The sequence below is a fragment of the Falco punctatus genome (genome assembly GCF_963210335.1).
Source record: "Falco punctatus genome assembly, contig: scaffold_78, whole genome shotgun sequence".
Taxonomy (NCBI): domain Eukaryota; kingdom Metazoa; phylum Chordata; class Aves; order Falconiformes; family Falconidae; genus Falco; species Falco punctatus.
Window position 1 is genome coordinate 391,278 of NW_027660070.1, and position 26,980 is coordinate 418,257.

At 41.4% G+C, this 26,980-nt stretch overlaps 1 long non-coding RNA gene across 5 annotated transcripts; it reads right to left on the minus strand.

Moving 5' to 3' along the window:
- Positions 1–21: 21 nt before the first annotated feature.
- Positions 22–21,492, minus strand: LOC308058110. 5 transcript variants are annotated; one of them, XR_013925659.1, is made up of 3 exons: positions 20,960–21,017; positions 2,034–4,742; positions 22–74 (listed from the first exon to the last, which is right to left on the minus strand). It is a non-coding gene; the product is annotated as an uncharacterized lncRNA (long non-coding RNA). The 5 variants fall into 5 exon arrangements; XR_013925660.1 differs by having other exon boundaries at positions 40–706; positions 2,059–4,742; XR_013925661.1 differs by having other exon boundaries at positions 40–87.
- Positions 21,493–26,980: the final 5,488 nt, after the last annotated feature.

The window sequence follows — 26,980 nt, forward strand, 5'->3', positions numbered from 1 at the left end:
GTCTTAACTTTAAGATGTAAGCCTAAGACTTAATGCTAAGACCTAATCCTAAGACTCAACCTTGAGACTTAACCCTAAAACTTAACCCTAAGACCTAAATCTAAGATTTAAAGCTGGCTTAACACTAAGACCAAACCCTAAGAAATTACCCTAAGAATTAAGCCTAATACTTAACCCTAGAACGTAATTCTAAGACTTATCCTTCAGAACTAACCCTAAGACTTAACCTTAAGACTTAACCTAAAGACTTAACCCTAAGACTTAACCATAAAACATAACCCTAAGATTTAACCCTAAAGACTTGACTTAACCCTAAGACTTATCCCTAAGACTTAACCATAACAGTTAACCCTAAGACTCAAATTAAAACTTAACCCAATAACCCTAAGACTTAACCCTCAGACTTAACAATGACTTAACTCTAAGACTGAACCATAAGACTCAACCTTAAGAATTAACCTTAAGATTTAACTATAGGACTTAACCCTAAGACATAACCCTAAGACTCAACCTTAAGACTTAACCCTAAGTCTTAACCTAAAGACCTATACCTAAGACTTATCTGCAAAACTCAACCTTAAGACTTAACCCTAAGACTAAACCTTGATACTTAACCCTAAGTCTTAACCTAAAGACCTATCCCTAAGACTTAACTGTAAGACTCAACCTTAAGACTTAACCTTAAGACTTAATCCTAAGACTTAAACTAAGACTTATCCCCACGACTTAATTCTAAAGACTCAACCTTAAAACTTAACCTTAGGGCTTAACCTAAAGACTTAACCCTAAGACTCAACATTACGACATAACCCTAAGACTTAAGCCTAAGCCTCAACCTTAACACTTAAACTTAAGAATTAAGCTAAGGACTTTAACAATAAGACTTAAATATAATGCTTAACTCTAACACTTAAGCTTAAGACTTAACTCTAAGACTCAACCTTCAGACTTAACCTTGAGATTTACCTAAAGACTTAACCCTAAAAATTAACCCTAAGGACTTAACCATAACACTCAACCTTCAGTCTTAACCGTAAGACTTAACCTTAAGACTCAACCTTAAACTTAACCATAGCACTCAACCTTAAGCCTTAACCTTAAGACTTAACTCTAAGGCTTAAAACTTAGAGTCAACCTTAAGTCTTAACCTTAAGATTTGACCTTAAGACTTAACCCTAAGGCTCAAGCTTAAGACTTAACATTAAGACTCAACCTTAAGATTTAACCCTAAGACTTAACTCTAAGACTGAAGCTTAAGACTTAATCCTAAGACACAACCTTAAGAATTAACTTTAAGACTTAACTCTAAAACTTAACCCTAAGAATTAACCTTAAGACTCAACCTTAAGACAACCTTAAGACTTAACCCTAAGATTTAACCTTAAGACTTAACCCTAAGTCATAACCCAAATACTTAACCCTAAAGACTCAACTCTAAGATTGAACATTGAGACTTAACCTTAAGACTCAACCTTAAGACAACCTTAAGACTTAACCCTAAGATTTAACCTTAAGACTTAACCCTAAGTCATAACCCAAATACTTAACCCTAAAGACTCAACTCTAAGATTGAACATTGAGACTTAACCTAAAGACTTAATTGTAGAGTCTTAACCCTAAGACTTATCCCTAAGGCTTAACCCTAAGACTTAACTCTAAGGCTCATCCTTATTCTTAACCCGAAGACTCAACCTTATGACTTGACCTTAAGACTGAACCTAAAGACTTGATCCTAAGACTTAACCCTAAGACATAACATCTAGACATAACCATTAGTCTTAAGCTAAAGACCTAACCCTAAGACTTGACCCTAGGACTTAAAACCCTAAGGCTCAACCTTAATCCTTAACCTATAAGAATTAACTATATGATTTAACACAAAGACTTAACTCTAAGACTGAACCATAAACCTAACCTTAATACCTAGCTCTAAGACTTAACCATAAGACTTATTCCTAAAACTCTAAGCCTAACACTTAACATTTGGACTTAACCTAAAGACCTAACCTTGAGACTTAACCCTAAAACTTAACCTAAGACTTAATCCAAAAACTTAACAGTAATACATAACCTGAAGACTTAACCCTAAGACATAACCATAAGTCTTAAGACTGAACCTTAAAACTTAACCTTAGGACTTAACCTAAAGTCTTAACCCTAAGACTTAACCCTAAGACTCAACCTTAAGACTTAACCTTAAGACTTTACCTAAAGACTTAACCCTAATACTTTACTGTAAGACCTATCTCTATAGATTTAACCCAAAGCCTTAACTCTAAGACTCAAACTTGAGACTTAGCCCATAGACTGAACCTTAAGACTTAACCTAAAGACTTGACCCTAAGACATAACCCTAAGACTTAACATCTAGACTTAACCATTATTTTAAGGTAAGGTCCTAACCCTAAGACTTAACCCAAAGTTTAACCACAAGACTTAACCTTAAGACTTAACCTTAAGACTTACTCTAATTCTTAAACCATACACTTAACCTTAAGGCTTAACGCTAAGACTTAACACTGAGACTTAAGCCTAAGATTCAACTTCAAGACTTATCCCTAAGACTTAACCCTAAGGCTCAAGCTTAAGACTTAACCCTAAGACTCAACCTGAAAAATTAACCTTAAAACTTAACTCTAAGACTTAATCCTAAGGCTAAAACTTTTAACCTAACCTTAATACTTACCCTAAAACTTAATCCTAGGACTTTAACCCTGAGACTGAACGATAAGACTTAACTGTAAGACAAAACATGGAGGCTTAACCCTTTCTTAACCTTAAGACTTAACCCTAACACTCAACTTTAACCCTTAACCCTAAGATTTATCTCTAAGTCTTAACCCTAAGACTCAACTTTAAGACTTAACCTTAAGACTCAACATTTAGACTTAACCTTAAGACTTAAATGCAAAACTTAACCATAAGAATTAACCCTGATACTTAACCTTAAGAATTAACCCTAAAACTTAACATTAAGGCTTTAAGCAAAGTCTTAAACTAAAGGCCTAACCCTAGCGACGTAACCCTAAGACTCAACCTCATTATTAACCTTAAATCTTATCTCTAAGATTTAATGCTAAGACTTAAATATAAGACTTAACCTGAAGACTTTAAGACTTAACCCTATGACTTATCCCAAAGTTTTAACCCTAAGACTCAACCTTTAGACTTAACCTTAAGACTGAACCTAAAGACTTAACCCTAAGACTTATCCCTAAGACTTCACAGTAAGACTCAAACTTAAGACTTAGCCTTTAGACTTAACTTGAAGATTTAACCTTAAGTCATAACCTTAAGACTTACACCTAAGACTTAACGCTAAGACTTAACCCTAAGGCTTAACTCTGACAGTTAGACTCAACCGTAAGACTTAACCCTAAAACATAATCCTAAGACTTAACTCTAAGACTTAACCCTAAGTCTTACCCCTAAGACTTAACCCAGACAGTTAACCCTATAGAATCAACCATAAGACTTAACCCTAAGACTTAACTCTATAGACTGAACTTTAAGTCTTACCCCTAGGACTCAACCTTAAGAATTAACCTTAACCCTAAGACTTAAAACTAATTCTAACCCTAAGACTCAACCTTAAAAGACTCAACCTTAAGACTTAACCCTAAGACTCAACCTTATGAATTAACCTCTAGACTTAACTCTAAGTCTTAATCTAAAGACCTATCCCTAAGACTTAACTGTAAGACTCCACCTTAAGACATAACCCTAAGACTTAATGCTAAGACTCCACCATAAGAGTTAACCTTAAGATTTAACCTAAAGACTTAATGCTAAAACTTAACCCTAGGATTTAACCTTAAAGATTTGACCCTAAGACTTAAACCTAAGACTTAACATTGAGACATAACCATTAGCCTTAACCTACAGACATAACCATAAGACTTAACTCTAAGACTGAACCTTAAAACTTAACATTAGGACTTAACCTAAAGACTTAACCCTAATATTTAACCTTAAGTCTTAACTCTAAGACTTAACATTAAGACTTAACCCTAAAACATAACACTAAGACTTAACTCTAAGACTTAACCTGAAGACTCAACCTTTAGACTTAACTTTAATACTTAACCTAAAGACCTAACCCTACGACTTAACCTTAAGAATTTACTCTAAGACTCAACCCTAAGACTTATCCCAAAGACTTAACCATAAGACTCAACTTTAGACTCAACCTTAAGACTGAACCTAAGGACTTAACCCTAAAACTTACACCTAAGACTTAAACCTGACAGTTAACCCTAAGACTGAACCTTAATTCTTAACCCTAAGACTCAACCTTAAGACTTAACCTAAAGACTTACCCCTAGTTATTTAACCCTAAGACTTATCCCTGATCCTTAACACTAAGACTTAACTCTAAGGCTCAACCTTAAGACTTAAACTAAGGACTTAACCCTAAAGACTCAACTCTAAGATTTAACATTGAGACTTAATCTAAGGACTTAATTGTAGAGACTTAACGCTAAGACTTATCCCTAAGGCTTAACCCTCAGACTTTAAGGCTCATCCTTAAGACTTAACCCTAAGACTCAACCTTATGACTTGACCTTAAGACTTAACCTAAAGACTTGACCCTAAGACTTAACATTTAGACGTAACCATTAGTCTTAACCTAAAGACCTAACCCTAAGAATTGACCCTAGGACTTAACCTTAAAGCTCAACCTTAAGCCTTAACCTATAAGAATTAACTATAAGACTTAACCCAAAGACTTAACTCTAAGACTGAACCTTAAACCTAACCTTAATACCTAGCTCTAAGACTTAACCATAAGACTTATTCCTAAAACTCTTAAGTGACGTACGGAATTAGACTCTATAACTCGAAAGTTATAAAGTAGGTATGTTTATTGTGTGCAGATGCACGGGGGATCGCTCCACCACAAGCGTGCATGCCCGAAGTGATGAACCATCTCACAATAAAACAAATGAATATTCAATTAACACCTATACATATTCGTTACCTAAACCCACCTACTCTTGCTTCGTATGTTAATTAGCTTATCAGTCCTTTGCAGGCAATGTGGTGGTCTTGCAGGTTTGTAGGTGATTCATGTCCTTGTGAACATCTGATCTTCTCCAGCAAGAAGACTTAGCACTCCCTCCCTCTAGATAACATTGGAATGTCTCTCATCCTTTTCTCATCCTTTTTATAAATAGCCCCTTTGTTAGAGGAAGAAGGGCAGGCGTCTCCTCAAAGCTGTGTGGCTATGTGACCGGACACCACACCCATGACCAGTCACCATACCCACATTCCTTGAGCAGACATATACAGTCACAATCGATGTCCATTGTCCCTCTTTCACCCTATTTCTCCATATCAAGACCAAATAGAAATTACTTGAACTATGCATGAACACTTTAGTGAAAGTAAAGACCACTGTGCTTTTAAATGGGGACGAAGCTCATAAGACCCAGTGAGGATTAAGTGTGACTAAAGGTCATCGTAAATGGTTTTTCCAGGTGTATAAATTATTTTCCTGTTGCAAAGAGCTGTGCTACCTTTGTGGGTTTGCCCCCCAGCTCCCATCCCCGCAGACACGCGTAACTGGTCCCTCAGCCGTGCGGGTGCTCGATCTGTTGCACAGCAGGCGATGGGATCCAGCCATTTGACGGCAGAATCAGGTCCCAGGGAGATGGTCGCTGCCAGCCCTGGCTGGCCTCGGTGCTCGGAGGGGCTGCGCGATGTCCCGGTGTGACAGCGGCCGTTACCGGGGCTCGCCCCCCCATCTGGGTGCGAGGGGGGTGGCGGCGCGGTGGGTGGTGGTCCTGCCGGGGTGGGAGATGCGGCTCCAGGTGCTTTGCCCGCCGGCCCAGATGGTGCTTTCGCTTCTCGTTACGCGTTTGGGGGAGGCAGGAGGGTCGCTGTTACCGTCAGCGAGCCCGTGCTGCCGCCGCTGCCCGGCGTCGGGGCTGTGTGGCATCCCGGGGTGGCGGGGAGCAGAGCAATGCGCCTCGTCTTTGCAGGGTGCTGAGCTGCCCTTCCCCGGGGCCAGGGCTCGCTGCCGCTTGCACCTGCACAGGATTTGGTCCCGCAGCCTCAGTGTGAGGGCTGGATTTTCGCGAAATGAGGAGGAACTGCTGGCACCTTCTGTACTGACGGGCGGCTTGATTTCTTGCTGTGCTTTTCTTACATTTTTAATAGCCAGGTGGAGTACAAATTGTAAAGGAAACTTCATACAGAGAGTTTTAAAGTTTGAAGAGAGATTATTCACCCTCTAGCTGTCGTGAGATTTCACCTCTCCTTCCTGGCAGGACTGATCTTCCAGTTAGAAGTGAAACAAGGTCAAACGGTTTAAAAAAAAGGTTTCTTTCTGTCAGGCTGAATCTAAATCAATCAAATTCCGGGGCACCAAAGTGTGTTGTGTAACAAATGTGAGTGCAAAGGTAAGCAAGTAGCTACAGGCAGCAGAAGAGCATGTGCGAGAGAAGTTGTGGGACTTCTAAGTTCTAACACCTTGCTCTTTGCGCTGTTCTTCTGCAGATTTGCCTGGATTTTAAGTATGGACAGAAGAGGGAGAGAATGAACATATGCATTTGATTTGCTTAATAGAAAATACCTTGGCAGAAACACATGCTTGTGCTGTGTATTCTGTTGGAGTATGGCTTTTTAAAATACTCATGTTCTGTCTAATGAAAAGCTGGTAGTATCTCCCATTCACCTAAGAATATGTTCAAACATAGCTTGAGATATGCTGCTAACCATGTTAAGAAAAATGTATAGCTTAATATCAAACTAGCTAAAGTGCAGTCACTGGGGGATATCTTGGTGCTTGTAAACTTTAAATTAAAGAGCGCTACGAGGCTGGATTACCTGATAACCAGTACAATTGGAACAGCAGTATAAACCCTCTTTTTTGAAGGAAGACTGTAGGTCATTTTGAACAGTGTGGAATCATAGAATCATTTAGGTTGGAAAAGTCCTTTAAGATCATTGAGTCCAACCATTAACCTAACACTGCCAAGTCCATCACTAAACTGTGTCCCTGATCACCACATCTACACATCTTTGAAATGCCTCCAGGGATGGCGAGGCCACCCTGAAACTTCCCTGGGCAGCTGGTTCCAGTCCTTGACAACCCTTTCGGTGAAGAATTTTTTCCTAATGTCCAATCTAAACCTCCCCTGGGGCAACTTGGGGCCATTTCCTCTTGTCCTATCCCTTGTATCCTTGTTGGATCTGATAGAAATGATCCCCAAATGGCAGTGTGTAAAGGATTAATTTAAATTCCAGATTCCATGTGCCTGGCATTAGCAAAAATAAAGCTTTTGTGTTATTTCTCTTAACAGTTAAAAATTAGATACAGGAAAAATAAAGAGAAACACGTAAGTTCGGAATTTTTTTCCCCCCTCCATTTACATTTTGGTAAGACAGAACTAATTTGCTCTCCTGTCTGCTGTGCATCCTGCTGCTGAACTAATCTTTTCTATGCCCTAGACTGTGATTAGCTTTGTTTGTTTATTCCTGAAAGATTTACTTTCTAGGACTCCTTTTAATTCCATTTGCTACTACACTGCCTTTTGTCTTAAATGTTATTTTTTTGTAGTGTCCTTTAAAAGATTCTTGGCCTTTTCTAACCTGGGACAAATTTATAGTAGCCTGGTCGAGTTTTCCTAATCATTAATGATCTTCCCAGCAGGATATGTTCTTTGTCTTCTTCCTAACATGATTCAGGACACATTCTGTTTTAAAGTGCCCTTACCCTTGAACCATTGTGCTGGGATTTAGTGTATTAACCCAAACTCTAGTAGATTTTTCTTGAGGCTTTTCTCTGTCACTTTGCACAGCACTCCTAAGATACCTGCTGTCAAAGTGCTTGCATTTTAGTAATAACACCTTGGCACTGTTAAAGTAAGTATGTTTAAATTTTCCTTTGGCCGACTTACCTGTTTTAATTCCTTAAATATTCAGATCTCTTCTGAGACAGGTCGAGGAAAGGAGCACTTGTTCTTTGTGGCGAATTAAGAGACGGGACGCAGCTTGATGCAAGCAAATGTCAATTTATTGTACAGAAGCACGAGGTTTTATACACTTTCAGAAGCTGCGCTTTTTAAACTAATTGGTTCTTGAAGCTAAGCCTTGCATACTAGGCAATCCCTGATTGGTGGTTAACTACCATCAATTAACAACAAGGTGTTATCTTTCCTTGGCGCCATCCTTGGCGCCATCCGTCTCCCACTCCCCTGTGCTCTGCAAACATGCCTCATCATGTTAATTGTTGTCTAGACAAGCTCGAGCAAATTCCCCTCAGCTAACTGATTGCCATGCATGGTCCTAGTTTCCAGCCCGCTCCTGCATCTCCCCCTTCCTGTTGTACAAAAAGAACCTTTGAAACCGAACAAGTAAAAACAATGTATAAGTAATAGAACAAATAAAAAACTGAGACATATTATCAGTGTCAAAAGAACCCACTGTCTCTGTTCCATACAATTTTACACTTTCCCCTTTTTTGTTTTTGAACAGCTAGTACCAGGTTTTTCATGTTCTGCAGGGCCCTTGCAAACATGACAGCAACCAAGGTAATAGCAAACAAAAATACTGCCAATTGAATGAATGCCAAAAAGGCTGAAATTTTCTCAGATTTTGACAACATGTTGCTGCAATGGGGTGCCTAAAATCCACGCAGCACATATACCATCAAAATCCTCACAGTCATGTGTCCTTGAACCAACAACAAAAAGCAGTAGCAATTTTGACTCACATTCTTAACTGCCTACCAAACAAGGTGATTTAACTCTTTAATGCTTTCCCTGCTGTTACTCCGGATAAGAGAAGAACTGCTGCAATACATTCCTATCATAGCCTCCTACTACATTAGCATCTACAGAAAGACAATTATCGACATTCAAAGTGTAAACAATATCATCTTTTGGATTAACATTATACATAGGTGGAAGGGCACACCAAACAAGAACTGGTTCAGTCAAAAAGTTCGAAACATAGCATGCCTTCTCTGAACATACCTCTGGGGTCATTCCCTTCATTCCCTCTCTTTTTTATGCAAAGAGAAACACTTTACCATAACAGAGAAGCCCCTATTTACATCTCTGAGCCCGGACACAAACCGCAGCTGTATGCTCCACCAGGCTCAGGGCAGAAATCATTCATGTAGTTACATAGCTATATATCTCTACAAGCGTGCAGACACCTATTAAACACTAGATAACCATGTTTATCTTTCCTATTCTCCTTCACAATACCTGGTTGTTCTCTCATTATGAATCCTCCCTTCCCCCACTGCTTTGCTTAACTCTTTAACAGCCTCGTATTGCACAGGCTGCCACTCTGCAGGTTGATTTGTCTGACAAAATACTGAACATGCCATAGCGACTCCCAAGACCCATCACTGAAGTGTTTCCCACTTGCATTCCTGCCACAAATCCCTCAGACTCCCTTTCACCCTCCCCAAAAATACAATCAATGCATCAGGAGAGACAAGGGGGTGGGGGAAAGGTCTAGCTCCTTTTCCAGATCTATAGGACCTGGATCAAAAGGTTTATCAGTGTCAATAAAATCATTGTCCGAGTTGTCTTGTTCCCGTGCTTGGCCCTGTGTTGTGAGGGTTGCTGCAATCAGTGACAGAAGCTTTGGGGGCAGAGGAGGTGTGGACAGAATCGCCATCGCTGACTGTGTCTTGAGAAGAGTCGCGCTGTCGGTGGAATTTACAGCTTCCTCTGGTTTAGCACCGTTAGTAGAATTAGTCCACACTTGGCAAAGAGTAGTCAGAATTTGCCACCAAGATGCTAAATGCATTCCCGACACGGAGTTCCCCTCCGCGGCAGCATCATACAATTGGCTGCTGTATGTACACACTCTCATTCTTTCAAAGTCTCTAAAGTTTCTTGGCTGCTCACCTGTCTCGATGAATACAGGTGTTATCCTCGGGGTTTAGGTTGTCCGCCTGGTCCAGATAGCAAGTTCAGCCAAGCCGTCTCCTCCGGAACGCAGCCCTCTTCCACGAGCTGTCTTTTTTATCGACCAGTTCTGTCCTTATTCTTCCAAGGCTTCGGAACACCACCATAGGGGTCACCATTTGAGGAGACTGAGGCACGGACTCCCTGATCTGACTAGAAGACCCTTCATGAGTCCATATACGTCTCTTTCTGGGGACGAACCCTGATTCCCCATTACGGATTTCCCACAGCTCACCTCTCAACTCCGGAGGGATTTCAGGCCGGCTCCTGCTTCCTTTCAGCAGATCATTTAAAGTTCTGTGGGATTCGCTGCATGTCGCTCAGATAGGCGATTCGAGAGCCCTTCACGTCAGATCCTTAAACACATCACGACGGGGTCACCAATTTGCGGCGAATGAAGAGACGGGACGCAGCTTGATGCAAGCAAATGTCAATTTATTGTACAGAAGCACGAGGTTTTATACACTTTCAGAAGCTGCGCGTTTTAAACTAATTGGTTCTTGAAGCTAAGCCTTGCATACCAGGCAATCCCCGATTGGTGGTTAACTACCATCAATTAACAACAAGGTGTTATCTTTCCTTGGCGCCATCCTTGGCGCCATCCGTCTCCCACTCCCCTGTGCTCTGCAAACATGCCTCATCATGTTAATTGTTGTCTAGACAAGCTCGAGCAAATTCCCCTCAGCTAACTGATTGCCACGCATGGTCCTAGTTTCCAGCCCGCTCCTGCAGTTCTTTACAGACGATGAAATAGCAGAAATAAATGTGTAAATAGGCATGACCTTTAGGCCATTAGGGGTGTTTCTATGGGTATGTCTGCTATGCCCAGAATGGTGTAAGAACAGTAATCCGCTTTGCAAATTTGGCTGTATGACCATATCACTATGTTCAGAGGTGCAGGCGTCAATAGATGCAAGTGTTTTCAGAGAATTAAGAAAACCATCTTGTTCGTGCAGTCCAGCCATAAACGATGCACAGAACAAAAAATGATAGAAAAAAAAAATGTCTTTTCAGACCCATATGAGTAAATAGAGTATTCTATGCTGTCCTGTACACGCATGTGTGTACATGTATTCGTAGCCAGTGAGTCATGGCTCCTAAGCCTGATTTTAAAACTGAATGAGTTCATTATAATCCCCCCCCTCCAAAAAAAAAAAAAAAAAAAAAAAATCTGAGGAATCAATCTAATCTGCTTTACTAAATGAACATGTGAAAGTGCTTACTAGGGATAAACCTGAGGACTATACATATTTCTCTCTTTTTCCTCCAACAGAATGAAAACACCTTTGAGACAATAAAGGAGTTAGGAGAGGAGCCAGTGTGTCCCATTCAGTATTCTCTGTGTATCTGCATGCACCGCTTCCCCTGTTTGGTTTCTGATCTAGACGGGAAGGACAGGAAGGGTGTAAGGACATTGCAACTCTCAAGAGAGAAGATAGGCTTTTGTGCTGGCTTCCCCCAGTTCTGAGCTCTTTGGGGCTTAAATCTCCACAGAATGGGTGTGATGTTGAGTTTGTCTACTCCAGGGCAAATGGAGAGGAGGAGGGGCGCCTGGAGGGAGGACCACTGGCGCAGGGGACACCCTGAGCATCAGAAGTTGTTGGAACCACTGATGACTAGAGCTCTGAACGGGGGGACCTCTCAGATTTATCTGCATGTGGTACCCCAGTTGCTGGGACATACATTAAGAAGAGATTGTGCCGTGTGGTCGGAGGGTGACTTGGTTTGCAAAGGGGGAGCTCAGGCCAACCCCCTGCAAGGCAGGTAGAACTGCAGATCCTCCCTGTGCTTCGTGTTCACCTTGCCGTTCACCATGACAACCTGCCGCAGAAAAGCTGAGCACAGCCCTTTGCTGACGCCCAGCAGCTTGTGCTCCCTCTGAATTTTTTTGGTTGATTGTCATTTCATGGAGAGCTCTATTGTCCCTCAGCCAGGGATACTGCAGCAATAGCAAACCAGGGCTTCTAGTTACTCCCGGACGCCTGCCTTCCTGCCCCCTCTGCATCTCCCCAGCTCTCACAGAGGAGGGGTTGCCAGTGGTGCCTTCTTCAGGCAGGGCACATCTGCAGCTTCCATTGAATACCCTCCTTTCCTTTGAAAGCCCTGCCTCTTTCTGGCGCGTGGGGTTTGCTCATTTCCATGAGCGCTTTTGCAGGTGGTGGTGACATGGGAAGGAAAGGGACATACAGTGCTGGAGGTAAAGAGCTGCTCTGCTTCTGTTTACACCGTGTTTGTACAGCTGAGGTGGATACAAATCAGGGGCGGCTTTGCTGGAGAACTTTGCCAGGGATCTGACTGACTGCCTGTTTGGGAGTCCCAGAGCAGCACGTTCAGTAACAGGAGATCGCTGCGCTGCCTGCCCTTGCCGTTGCTCTTGTGCATGCGGCAGTAAATACCTCCTCTGCACAAAACTGAGTCCGGGTAGAGACCATGGAGACAGTTTTGGTAAGAATCCCAGATGCTGCAGAAAAGCAGTCTGAGGTCTCAGCTGAGCTGTACTGCTTCAGAAGGGAGATTAGCCATAGATACGTACGTGCTTTCTTTCTCAAAGAGGGGAAAGATGGTGTGGGATAGTCCTTTGCTCAGTGGTCCTGTGGGTGTGTGCACTGGAGAGGAGCCATCACAAGCCACCTCTTCCTGAGCAAGCCACCACTGTGGGAAGCACTGAGATGCTCAGCAGAGGCAGTTTAGGAGCGACAGGGGTGGCTGGTGATCTGTCCCGCTGCTTGGAGGTAATCCCCTCCATACAACCCTGAGATGCAACGTACCCAGCTAGAAGGAATCCCAGAAGAGATGGACAAAAAGATGAACACGTGCAGGTATTGCTCCCCAGCAACATGTGAAAAAATTCATCAGCAGTACATATCCTGGCATGTATCCGTTCATATGGAAGGTGAATATTTATGGGTTTTAGTGTAAGTCAAAAGTTGTTGGACAGTCTGTTTTGCTTTGGAACGATACCATAAAATTAAATTTCGTGAAGCAACCCGTGTTTCAAATCCGTGGACAAGGTGAAATGCCATGTGCATGAGAGCGTTTCTCATCAGCCCGGATCTTTGCTGTCTCTAAAGTAGTGCAGGCTGGGGCTGTGGGTGCTACTGGAGATACGCAGCCCGCCTGCACTGTAGGAAGGTCATTCTGGTCTCACTGTCAGATGGAGCTGTATGTTGTACAATATTGTACGTGTTGTGCCAAGCTTTCTGCAGGTAAAGAAAGAAGCAGTCATGTATTTGACAAGAGCAATCACAGGTGATTCTATGAAGAAATTCAGGGAAAATCTGCGGCGCATGTGATTTTGACTATTAGTAATGTGTCATTAATTTAAAAATAACCGGTGCAGTTAAAGAGCATGGGTGTTGGTCAGAAATGCCTGGTTTCTCATGTGTAAATTCACCAAGTCAGACGCACTGATGCAAGTGCCTGGATGAATCAGTAAAACAGGGCTGGGCTAGCCAGGGTTGGCACGGGCAGCGTGGGCAGCATGTAGTTGTTTAGGCAATAGCTCTAATTCAGAGTTATGATGGAGGTGCTGAATGTGCTTGGTTTTGAAAGCACGCAGTGTTCGTTAGCTTCAACGGAAACTTCAGGATTCTGCTGTGCAAATCAATGAAACTGTGAGATACAATCCACTGTTCAGGAAAGTCAGAACATGTTTTTAAGGAAGTCTCTGTTGGGAGGTAAAACCGCTGCTGAAGCAATAGCAGCGATGGAGCGTGTGTAAAAGAGCCTAGGGAGACCTGCAGCCTTCTGGAGCCAGGCAGAATATTTCCTGTTCACTTTAGCTATTTGTCATGAAGGGAAGATGCTTCCTACAAATTAGGTTTTGTTCTAACGGAAATAGGTGACTGGTGAATAAAGAGGGAAGTGGAGAGTTGTCTTTTTCCCCATTTTTGGAAAATGGAATGCATTATTGTTCCAGTTTAACAGCAGGTGGCACTCGGTTCCAGTGCAAGTAGTTATCACTTCATTCCCTTAAAAAGGAATCCATACAATTCTATCAGTTCCGCTTCTGAATCAAAGAATGAAAATAGCTTCTGAACAGGGTCTTGACTAATAATTCATGTGCTGTGATATCTGCATGGTGTGTCTTCATTGCCTTGCACTAAAATTCCTCTTTCCTGTGAAGCCAGTTGTGTTTGTGGGTTTGGGATCTTTTTTTCTTTCCTCCCCTTGATCAGGGAGCAGTAGCCCAGCACAGTTCCACTTGATTTTTTTCTGGTGGTGTTCTAACATTGTGCAGTCCTCCTAACTCTTTGTCCATCAGTAATGCTTTCACTTTTTTTGTTGTTCATGTTTTAAGATATTGTTTTCTTTCTAAGGGCTGTATTTTTGTTATGTCTTTCATGATGAGTGAATTTGAAGAACTCTCAATGACAAATAATACAATTTGTAGTGTAATTTTGTGAAAATGCTTCTCTATGAATTAAAAAAAAGTTTTCATTTTATATTATTTCAGGGGTAAACCCTGAATTAATCAATCTTGGATGTGGAGTTTCTGTCTTCTAGAAATACATGAAGCTTAACTTTGGTTTTGTAGGTTGAGAAGGAAAAAAGCAAACAAAGATGTTCAAAAGTGCAGGCCGTGGTGACGTGCAGAATTAGACTCTATAACTCGAAAGTTATAAAGTAGGTATGTTTATTGCGCGCAGATGCACGAGGGATCGCTCCACCACAAGCATGCATGCCCAAAGTGACGAACCATCTCACATTTATACAATAAAACAAATGAATATTCAATTAACGCCTATACATATTCGTTACCTAAACCCGCTTACTCTGGCTTCGTATGTTAATTAGCTTATCAGTCCATTGCCTGCAATGTGGTGGTCTTGCAGATTTGTAGGTGATTCATGTTCTTGTGACCATCGGATCTTCTTCAGCAAGGAGACTTAGCACTCCCTCCCTCTAGATAGCATTGGAATATCTCTCATCCTTTTCTCATTCTTTTTTAAAATAGCCCCTTTTGTTAGAGGAAGAAGGGCAGGCGTCTCCTCAAAACTGTAGGCGTCTCCTCAAGGCTGTGTACCTATGTGACCAGACACCGCACCCATGGCTAATCACCATACCCACATTCCTTGAGCAGACATATACAATCACAATCCATGTCCATTGTCCCCATTTCACACTATTTCTCCATATCAATCCCCCCTTTTCTATCAAACTAAGTAAATTCTTTTACTTAAGCAGTCTTCCCAAATGATATAAAGCATCATACATAAGTGTTACCCTTTTAAACATTCTCCAAACCCACAAATATAACATAATGGTTAGTATTAAGGAAATTCCTCAACTGATCAATAAGATCACAATGGGGTGTACCATAGTGTTAAGAATTCCTGTTGCAGAAGGTGACCAGCCAAAGAGAGTATCCCACCAATTATGGTTTCCATCCTGTTCTACCTTTTTTAAAACTTTCTTGATCCCATCTACATCATGATGGATCATAAGAAGAGTTTTGTGTCCCTTTTCTTTGGTTTCTTCCAGTATACGTTGTAAATCTGCATGTTTTAATAGTTCTTTTATACTACTTATATTTAGGCCTATGGGGGTAGGAATTATCATCTGTGATAGGGTAAAGTTAGATTTTAAGAATTGATGAGACACTACTGGGGCTGAGTAACTAAAATCGCATCCTGTGATAGTAGTAATATTACAGATACAGTAATTTGAATATTGTGCAGTCTCCTTTACCTCCCCATCTATGGTTATTGTGTTACACTTACTTCTCAAACACGCACATCCCTTCCCTGCATATATAATTACTGTTTTCAAGTTTGCATTTGGTCGGGCCTCGAAATGACATATTTTCTGATCTGTATCTAAACAAGTATCCTGAGCTATTATAGTATTGCTTTCACAGAGGAAGCCCTGCTGCTCTCGCATAATACAAGATTCTAAATCTACTTTTTGCCACTTGTTGCCTGTCTTTCTGGCCTATGTTCTATGTTCAAAAGGATATTTTCCTAGGCATATTATAAAGATGGGCTCGGTTAAGGTAAAATTGTGCCAACATTCCCGTGAATTAAAGCACATGGTTGTATTTAGAAGGGTAAATTCCTTATCTACCTTTCTGACATTAATCAGGGTGTCTCCCGAAATCTTGCTGTTATCCTTTTCATTATATGTTTGACACCCTACTTTTATCTATCTCCTAATTTTCCCCATAATCGGTCGAATTTGTGTACATCCTCCCAATCCCATTGATTCCTTTGGTACACCTCATTTTCAGAATAAACCACCATAGCTAGTTTTGTCTTTGAGTCCACCTTTCCCATTATTCCAGTGTGTTTTTTCTGGGCATGATTCCAAGGCCAGTTATCAGCTCTTGGTTGTAGGCAAAAGAGAGGGTACAAAAACCACAAATGGTTTAAACCCACTATTGATCATTTTAAGAATCTAAACGTTCCTCATATGTACATATAAAATCTGTTTTGATCAAAAATATCTTTGTTTGAGTTGGGGCTTACTGATAACAAGTTGGGCAAGAGTGGCCACTGGCTCAGTCCCAGACTCTTTTGTCCTATATTGTTTGTTGTGGTGCCCTTCCCATATGGTGGATCCACAACCGCTCAGGTTCGCTTACTTGTCACGCACATTGTTCCCATTTGTCCGAGTAAATTTGAGTTTCAGTTCTTTTTTATCTGGGGTTACTTTCCACGAAGTTGCAGGGGCTTTCTTAATCCGGGTATGATGAATCCAAGAATTCTGTCCCTCAACCTTGATTGCAGTATAGGTGGTGAGTAGGACTTGAAAAGGTCCAGTCCACTGTGGTTCCAGGGTTTTATCTGTAAAACACTTAACGTATACATAGTCCCCTGGTTGTATATCGTGAACAGGTCCATCCAGACCCCTACTGCATGTTCCCATCACATGCTTCTCAATTCTTATTAATTGTTTGTTTAGTGCCACCATATAGGAAGTCATTGTTTCTTCACCAATCTGTGAAGACGTCCCCTTTTGTACCCCATAGGGTCATCCATATAAAATTTCAAATAGGCTAAGCCCCTCTTTTGCTCTTGGTCTAGTTCGAATTTATGTAAGAGCTAATGGCAAAGACTGGGGCCAAGTTAGATTTGTTTCTTGACCTAACTTGACAATCTGTTGTTTGATTAGATGATTCATCTTTTCCACCTGGCCACTCGATTGTGGTCGGTATGGGGTATGTAATTGCCAATCTATTCCTAGATGGTGGCTGATCTGTTGTACTATTCTGGACACAAAATGTGGTCCTCTATCCAAGGACATTACTGCTGGGACTTCAAACCTAGGTATTATCTCTTGGAGTAGTATTTTGGTCACTTCCCGGGCTTTAGCAGTTCTGCACAGGAAGGCTTCTGGCCAACCTGAAAAGGTATCTGTTAGTACCAATAAATATCAATACCCCCCTTTTCTTGGAAGTTCCGAGAAATCGATCTGCCAATGTTGCCCTGGAGCATTTCCTCTACTAATGTTACCTAGTTTTATTTTATTTGCTGTATTGGGATTATTGCGTAAACACATTTCACATTGCTGAGTCACCTGTTTTATTACAGTATACAAGTTTTGCCCTATCAATTTCTGATTTAGACTTTTATATAAAGCATCAGCTCCCCAATGCATCTTATTAATAATAGGGCTGTGGTCCATATTAAATTGGATGGTACTACTATACGACCATCCCTTAAATAAGTCCACTTATTTATTTTTATTTTATCCTTCATGTCCTGAATTACCTTTTAAGTTTTCTTTAGAATAGTTTGGCTCCTGATCTGTACTTACAGTTTGGTTTTTATTGTCTGGTATTAAGGATAATTCCTCCTTTTCTACCTCCTGTTACTTGTCTGGCCTCATGGTCGGCCAGGTGGTTTCCAATTTCCAAATCAGTGCCTCAATGGGTCATCTTATGTTCTTCCTTCCTGGGTGACCCTCTTATAACAGAGGGGGTCATTCCTCACATCAAGGTCTGGCATGGCACATGTTCCCACCGCTCAATGCCTACTGGGTTGCAGCCAACAGCGGAGCTCAAGATTCTTCTCGGTAGCAAACATAGAGGCCAACCCAGTCTTGCCCTTGACTATGGTAGGAGGCACCTGACCAACCTTATTCCTTGTACTTTGTTGTCAATGCAGAGTTTCATCTGGACATCCCATAACAAGTCACAGTCATGGTAAAACACAGATTTACATTAGTAGAACTACTACAGAGTGTATTTTATTTCAGTTTTTCTGCCAATATCCCCACAGCCTTGCTGACCAAGGGATATTGTTTTTATCTGAACTGGGCAAGTCTCCCCCTTATCATTTTTACTGTAACAGGTAAAGCATTTTTCACCTTTTATTTTCAGATACACCTGGTTAAAAATTTCTTTTACTTCAGGGAGGTCCTCTTTTCCTCTTTTCCTCTTTTCTGTTGAATTAAAGATAAGCTCAAGATTTCAATTACTTGATCATTTTTAACTTTTAGTTTCATTTCTCCTTCTTTAAACGTCTAGATGTTCTAATAAATCTCATCCCAACAAAGATTTTGGTGAATTTGGCATTCTTATTTGTCTTCTTAGTTTGTACTTTAAAGGTTTCAGGATGTTTTCCTGGTGGCCAGCAGCTCCCACAACTGTAACAAATTATTTATTTTTTTTTTACTGAAGTTTAACAAATAAGTTGGTTTTGTATTCACTAAAATTCCACCTCATTTTTCCTAGTCCCTAGTTCACCAGAACCCCTTGCTGGTTCTTTAGCTCAGGGCCATCTTGCTTCCAGTGTCCACTTTCCCTACAATATGAACAGTGATCCGATCCCATAGGAGAGGCTTCACTCTTTCACTTCTGCCTGACACTCCTGTCTCTGCCAGTTTAGCACGATCCAGCTCTTCTTCTCTTACCATCTGTACACATTCCCTGTTCCTTCTATCAACTTTTCTATATCACGCTTACCTAGTAACTCGAACCTTTATCTAGTCCTATTAGATCATCCTGACAAATCTTTCATAACCAACTTTCAAACATCTAAATTTCCCATCAGAGATTCACCTTTATTCTCCTCATACCCATTCCCTGCCCTAGAGGGGCCGTTACTGGTCCTGTTGTGCTGCAAATGCTGCAGCAATTGGGGTGACATTGTCAGGTCCTTCTGCTCAATCGTCAGCAACAGCAACCCCCTCCTCCTCACCAGCAGAAGGGTTCGGGGTAGGAGATGCTCTTCCTGCTCTGTAGGTTATACAAGGCTGCCTCTGCAACAGCAGTTCTGTTTTAACTCTTTCTTACCCTGAATGCAAATCTGCTCCTTGTTGCTTTAAGTCTGTTCTTACATATCAGCCTTTGCAGGCAAATAGCAAACACCCTGCCATGCATCCCAGCATGATTCAGTCGCACCTTCGAGGGGGTGCGGGGGTTTGTACAAACTCACCCCAATACTTTAACACTTTCACAAGGTCTTTGAACCCCCCCCTCCCCACCCCCTCAGGTTTTACATACATCAGTACAAGTTTTTATCTTACAACGTGTTTCATTCTGGTTGCTCCACAGAAGGAACCACAACCTGAGCTTTTTAACACAAAAATTTCAACAAGAACATCTTTCTAGTTTAGGTCTCAGGTTTTTTTTTTCTATCCTTTTCTAAAGCCATAATCAAAGATCAGGTGATGTTAATCCCGCACTCTTTCTAGTGCTAATACCATAGGATCCCGAGGGGGTACTAATCCACAGTCCTTTTGCCACTCAGGTTTGTCCCGTAGGACGAAGGACATGTCTGCATATGATACTTTGTCCCATTTTCCCTCTCTTCTCAGAAACAACATTAATTGCAGGAGAGTGTTATAATCTAACGTTCCTCCCTCCTGAGGCCATTTCGCATCACTCCCCAATTTATACAAAGGCCACCACTGATTACAATATTTAATCAATTTCCTTCTATTTTCGGTGCCACCCTGTCCTACGATATCCCTCCAATGTTTTAATATACAACCCAAGGGCGATTTTTCACAGGGCTTACTCCTTCCATTTCCCATTTTACAATTTTAATTACTTTGTTTTTCTCCGGCCGCCTTAGCCACCCAAGGTCGGAAACGCGGATAGAGCTCCTTACTCATATTGCACTCAAACGCGTGTCTCAAGCACTCTTGTACTCACACTCAGTCAAAATAATTAAGCTATACACGGAAAATCAAAATGCGCATCTCAATCACACCATTCACACTCTCCGGGCAGCCCGCAGTCACACAAGCAGTATGTTATACGGTACCGTGCACTTATGTACAACTTTTAGGAACACTGACAGTTCACGAAGTATGCATTTCAATGAACAATTGCCAAAAAACAAACAACAAACAAAAAACCAATTTTTCCTGGTCTTAAGCAGAGTGTTAAGTTTTCCGCTATTTGCCTAGAATTACCAGAATATTATTATTTTTCAACATACATTTCATAACTCCAAGTTTTGAACTTGTAACAAGACAACGCATAGAACAAACAAGACACAGAGCGCTATTTCAGTTGTTACATTCTAGGAATTCCCCAATTCTTAAGACAACCTAAAGGAAGTTTTTAGCTTCCCCCCCCCCCCCCCTTTTTTTTTTCTTTTCTTCTTTTTTTCTTTTTTTTTCTTTTTTTTTTTTTTCCTACGCAAAAGTTTCCCTTTTACTTTTGCTATGAGGTCCCTCTTGTTACTGTGAGATTCCGCCTTAATCCGTCCCACCCCCCGCTTTCTGTCACGAGGCCTCCGGGCTTTTAGGAATGGCAGTAACCACGGGTTTGCTCGATCTGCCCTCAAGATCGCTAGCGGCCACCCCTTCCTTGGTCAGCAAACGCGCTCCCAAGGTACCTTTCCTCCTGGGGACTACGCTGCGCGCCGGACGTCTCCGTGCGTCTCACCAGCCGCCCCGTTACTAAACATACTGTTTTATCGGTGGATCCAGGGGTTTCTCTTCTGCTCCCGGGTGAACAGCTGAGAAGAGGAGGCTCCTCCGAGGAAATCTCCCGGGGCGCGCCTAGGAGCGTCCGCTCCGCAGCTGGTCCCTCAGCCGAGCAGAAATCCTCCTGCCTGGCTCGCCAAAACTGACGTGCGGAATTAGACTCTATAACTCGAAAGTTATAAAGTAGGTATGTTTATTGCGCGCAGATGCACGGGGGATCGCTCCTCCACAAGCGTGCATACCCGAAGTGACGAACCATCTCACATTTATACAATAAAACAAATGAATATTCAATTAACACCTATACATATTTGTTACCTAAACCCGCTTACTCTGGCTTCGTATGTTAATTAGCTTATCAGTCCATTGCCTGCAATGTGGTGGTCTTGCAGGTTTGTAGGTGATTCATGTTCTTGTGACCATCGGATCTTCTTCAGCAAGGAGACTTAGCACTCCCTCCCTCTAGATAGCATTGGAATATCTCTCATCCTTTTCTCATTCTTTTTTAAAATAGCCCCTTTTGTTAGAGGAAGAGGGGCAGGTGTCTCCTCAAAACTGTAGGCGTCTCCTCAAGGCTGTGTACCTATGTGACCAGACACCGCACCCATGACCAGTCACCATACCCACATTCCTTGAGCAGACATATACAATCACAATCGATGTGCATTGTCCCCATTTCACACTATTTCTCCATATCAGTGGCAAAACAGGAATGTGTGGATAAATAACATCACTAATCGGCAAATGAAACAAAAGATTACTGTAAGGAAGAATGACTGTTTGAAAATGGAGAATGAAAACACGATAGAAGAAAAAGACAAAAAGAGTTTTTCATCTGGGGAGCGCTCAAAATTGATTAAAATGCCAATGAAATGGTAAGCTAAGGAAATAATTTCTAATTCTTATTTGTAGTGCTATGTAAGTGTCTTAGGTTTTCTAATACTGTAGTAGTTGAAGTAGTTTCCTCAGTGGTGAAAGCCATAGTGAGTAGTCCACTGCTTCTCAAAAAATGAAGAAAATTTCTTTTTAGAATACACGAAGCGCGTGATGGAGGTTCAAATTTATTGCCTGCTCTAAAAAAAGAAAAGGGGGAAAAAAAAGAAAACCCCCACCCAAATTCCTGTGATTTCCTTGTCAATACTGAGGCAAAATGCATCTTCAAAACCAGAACTGAAGACTGGAAAAAGCAGTTATTTTTGTAGGAAATGGCCACCTAGAAAAGAAAAGGAGGAACTCGCGGTTTGCTACTACTCCCTTTTCTAGGTGGTTTTAGTGATCTCTGTGCAGTTGGTGTTTTCCTTTTCATTAAGTTAATATGCCCTTTGTCAGAAAAAGATGATATTATCAAACCAATCTCAAAAGTCTAAAGGCAGCACACATATTTTAATGTAAACTTAAGCAGGAGTTTTTTCCTGTCTGTTCTTCAAAGGAATCTCTGCTCTAGATGCTTTCTGTACCGTGGCTATTTGGATATAGTCCAGCTTAACCTGGATCTAGCTCAGATTCCCTGTGTCCCCCTGACTCCTAGGGCAAGGATTTTAAATACTTGGGTATCTTCCATGATCTTTGCAGTTAAGTCTGTGATTTTATCATAGATATTTGTCGTCTCAGTTGTTTCTGGACATCATCTTAAGTATGTCTGTTTCACAGAAATATTTTTTGCAAACCTAGTCACTTGGCGATTTTTTTCTTTCTGTTTAATGCAGTAAAATTGCCCTGAATGCCAAAGTTGCAAAGAAAAATAAAAGCCTTGAAAGCAGAAGGCTCATCAGCAGATGAGCTCTTCCAGTGGCAATCATGGTCAAGTACTGGATGATAGCACTTCCAGTGAAACATCTCAGGATGAAGGAAGGTATGCATATAAGGAATGTTACAAGTAAAACTTACTGATAAAAATTGACCTGAGAGCTGGAGGCAAGTTTGGGGTTTTGTTGTGTTTCGGGGTTTTTGGCAAATATGATGCATATGAAGATTATTGTTCTTTCGTGTGACCACACTAACTGATGTGCTTTGTGTTGACAAACACTTCTTTTTTGTTTAGAGTGCCTTGAGCATGCTGGCCAAGTTAACGGTAAGGTCACGTGCACAAATTCTGATTAATTACATGAGTGTGTGCACAGGCATAGAAGTATTTCATGTGTTTAAAAAGGGTGAGGTATCTCAGGTTTTTGCACTGCAGGTATCTCAGGATTTTTTGTCCTGCTTCTCGCTCCACCTTTTCTCTTGCAGCTGTGTACCGTCCTGACTTCTTGCCCACCCTGAACTTACTTGTGTGGGTTGTGGCAAAGTGAGAAAGAGAAGTTGTTGACGCTGTTCAGCCTTAGCTAAAAATCTGGTGTGTTATCAACACTGTTTTGGGCAGAAATCTAACACACAGCGCTGTGTGGGCTGCTGTGAAGAAAATAAACTGCATCCCAGCCAGATGCAGGACACCAGAGAATCCAAAATTACAGTTCTTTGACCTGTAGGAGAGGGATTCTCAGTACTGAAGATGTTGTCGATTTGTTAAAGAGTTGAGACCAATTGATTTTATTGGTTTGATTATCTGATTTTATAGAGTTATTTTATAGAATAGAAATATAGGAAGATAAAAAATATGTTGAAGAAAGTTATGATTATTTAGTAAAAGTAGTTGTGAGACCCTTTATACATTTTGTACTAAGGCCAGAAGAATGGGTTGGAATCATTGTTGAAGCTTAAGTAATAATTTAGGGTTTGAAAGGTTTCTTTGTATCTAACTAGACTTCTGTATAAAGAAAGTATATTGAGATGTCAGAATGTAGGATTAATGGAAACTGGGGAGAGTCGACTGGAACAGCTTGTAGTTACCTGCCAAGAAACCGTGAACTTTAGTAAAAGGTAATTCCGGCAGGGGGAGATCGTGACCACCGACTCATATACCACCTACCCAAATCGTACCCCAGACCCATTTCTGGACCTTTCTAAGCTTTATTGCGCAGAATCGGATATGGGAGGAGAATATGTTAATGATTTTTGGGAAATGTTATGATTATGCATGAATAATTAATGAATATGTATGAATAAGTTCTATATATGGAATCTGTTTTTGGGACCTGGCGTGCGTTGATCGCGAGAGGACTCGCTCACGCACCCAGCCGTTAATAAAGAAGTGTCTGCTTATCTACATCACATTGGTGTCGATAAGTTCTTCATTCCGAGATTTCGGTAACAGTTTTGGCGACCCAGGTGGGACCTCGCTGAAGGAGACCGGAGGAGTCGGGGACCTGATCGGTTCCAGCCGGCACCAAGGATTTCTCGGGGTTACCCATCGATCCCCGATCCGTAAGGCTCTTCGCGACGTTCCCTGGATATTTGGTAAGACACTTCTTTTTTTTAATTGTAGTAAGTGGGTCGGAGTCCCACTAAAGTAAGTAAGTAAGTGCACTAGAGAAAGTGGGGGGGAGTCCCACTATAATAAGTGTATGGTAAGGAGTGGGTTAGAGTCCCACCAGTGGGTTGGAGTCCCACTGAGTAAGTCTACCTGTCAGACGCAGTGAAAGACCTGCGCAGGGTAAGACTAGGAGTCTGCCTGTCAGACGCGGTGAAAGAGCTGCGCAGGGTTCTACTAAAAGGATCCTTGTGGAAGTGGAAGCCTAGGCGTCTGCCCGTAAGACATAAGCGAAAGCTATTGCAGGGTTGGACAAAAAGTGGAAACAAGAGAAACTATATGCTATAGTGTTCTCTAAGGTAGTGCCTCTAACAAGAAGTTAGAAGTTTTTGATGTTCTTTGTTGTTTTGTGAGTTTGTGTACTAAGAAGAAAATTAAGAGGTATAATATTGTGTTATATGTTTGTTTAAAGTAACTGTGGGAAAGTGTGAGTGTGGCTGTAAGGGTGAGACGTGCAATTGAGAACGAAAGCGAGTGTGGAGTGTGGATCCGCGGATCGGAGTGACAGAGTTGAATAATTGTGTATTGTACGGTGAGAGATTATATCATGGCATCTAAGTTAACTCGGTTGTTTAAAAGTAAAAGCATGGGTAATCTTGCTGTAAATGACAAAATCCCGAAAAATTCTTTGTTGGGATGTTTATTGGCACATTGGGGAAATTTACAGGATGATCTGCAAAAGAGCCAGGTGATTGAGTATTGTAATAATTTGAGTATTGTAATAATTGGTGGCCTTTGTATATATTGGATGATCAGGAAAAGTGGCCCACGAATGGCACACTGAATTATAACACTATTCTGCAGTTAATGCTGTATTGTAAAAGAGAAGGGAAATGGAATAAAATGTCAGATGTGGATTTGTTTTTTTTTTATTTAAGACAAAGAAAGGATTGGCAGGATGAATGTAAGCTAACTATTAGAGATAATTTGGTAATGGCTATAACTTCTGATAATAAGAAAGTGGGAAAAAAAAAATGTTGTTTAAATTGTGAGGTTGGGAGTGGATATAGGAGTGACATTTTTTATTAAATATCTGTAAAGGAAAAACTGGAACAAAAACAGGCCATTCCTGTAACCCCTGGATTTGAAATTTGGAAATAAGATAATTACACATGAATTTTTGTATGTATCAGAATGTCCGATACCCTTATTAGGAAGAGATTTGTTGTCTAAATTAAATGCACAGATTGTTTTTGACGAAGGAGAACTTTTCTTGCAAATACCTGAGTCAAAAACGGGAGAAATCTTGATGATACAAGAAAAGGTAAAGGAACAAGAAATTCCACCGGAGGTGGATTGTTGCAGAATGGATGAAAGAGAACGGCCATGGTACTATGGAAGGACTGTGTGATACGACTTTTTGACATAAGTCTGGCTTAGGTCTGAGTGAACCAAACTAGGCCGCAGAGAGAAAAAAACACTAAGAAGCTCAGCTGCAGTGGAAAGTTACCAGGATTGCGAAAGAGAGAAGAGAGAGAAGATTGTGCTGACCTTGTACAAAAACAGAAAAACAACTTTAAGGGAGTAAGCATGAAGAACAAGGTGTAACCCGAACCCACTGTAACCGCCCGCTGTAACCGCAAATAGGAGAAAGTATAAAAATGTAATCCTTTAGAGCTTAGCCAATTAGCAGATGATTTGTAGGCATAAAATTAACTGGAACTGTATATAAGACATAATCGCGCCATAATAAATGGAAGCTTGCTTTATCACTCACATTGAGTCGGCTGCTTGCTTCCCCTCGCTCGTCGCAAGTGGCGCCCGAACAGGGACACCCAATCCTTGTTCTTCACCGGACAGCGAGGACGGAGAAGCACTGGTAGCAGCGACCAGGGAGCGAAGATCGACTGATGCAGGCATCGTACCTCGATCCGTGCTTGAACCGACGACTAATCAGGGAAAGGTTCGCCGTCCGTGAGTGTCTACCCAGGGAAAAGGCTGCATCTTAATCAAGGAAAAGGACTATTTAAAGCTCGCTATGGAAAAAGAGGTAGCACTCGATCTTTTACAACGCTTTTTAGAAAAGCGGGGAGTAGGCCTTTTAAAAGATCTGGCCGGGTTAATTGCGTTAGGTAAAGCGAAAGGATATTTTACAGATCCTGAGCATATCTTTGAAGTAGATGAATGGCGTAATTATGGAGATTGTTTATGGGACTTGGTAATTGATGATGATAAAGTTGCTAAGAAATTAATGAAACCTTGGAGGGAAGTTATTAACTGCTTAAAGAGATATAAAGTTGAAAAACAAATGGCAGCAGCTGCTTCCAGCCGACTCGAGCGGTCTGACCCAGCTGCTGGGTGTTTTACGGCAGGAGGTGACTATTTTACACCCCCTGCCTCAGGAATCCCTGTTCCTGTTGTCCGGCAACCCTCGAATCATTCTTCTTCTCCTCCAGAGGAGAAATCTTGTTCCCCGGCACCCCCTCGAGAGGAGGTGCAGGGAGAATCACAAGAGAGTGATTCGGAGGAGGAGGCAAATGATAAAAACGTAAAAATGAATAAGGAAAAGTTACAAATTGACTTAATCACTAAAACTTCTAAGCCATCTTGCCCTCGTTCTCAGCAACGACTGATTCGAGTCGGTTGGGACAAAATAATCCGAGAGGCAATGGAACAACAGGAATTTGATGTTGTAGCTCAAATTGATCCCCAAGCCTATCCGGTCCTTTATACTGTTGATAATGCTGGCACAATGACAGGAGAACATCATACTTTAGACTGGAAAATATTGAGCCAATTACAAAGTACTGTTAAT